Raw genomic sequence first — 204 nt, 5'->3', positions numbered from 1 at the left:
ACGCCTCCATTACTCACTTCCCCAAGATGGTAAATGTCACAAGATGCCAATACATCAGACTGACCCCGTCTCGCCTCGTCCGAGAAGCGCTCCTTCACGCGACCAGTGGCCATTACGGATTGGCTCTCGTAAGGAATTTCTCGGACTTTTATGACGTAAGTCCTCCTTCACTGAGTGACCTCTCCGGCTCGCTCTTTCCCCTCT

Source organism: Penaeus monodon, chromosome 20, assembly GCF_015228065.2.
Source record: "Penaeus monodon isolate SGIC_2016 chromosome 20, NSTDA_Pmon_1, whole genome shotgun sequence".
Taxonomy (NCBI): domain Eukaryota; kingdom Metazoa; phylum Arthropoda; class Malacostraca; order Decapoda; family Penaeidae; genus Penaeus; species Penaeus monodon.
This window is presented reverse-complemented; position numbering follows the sequence as displayed.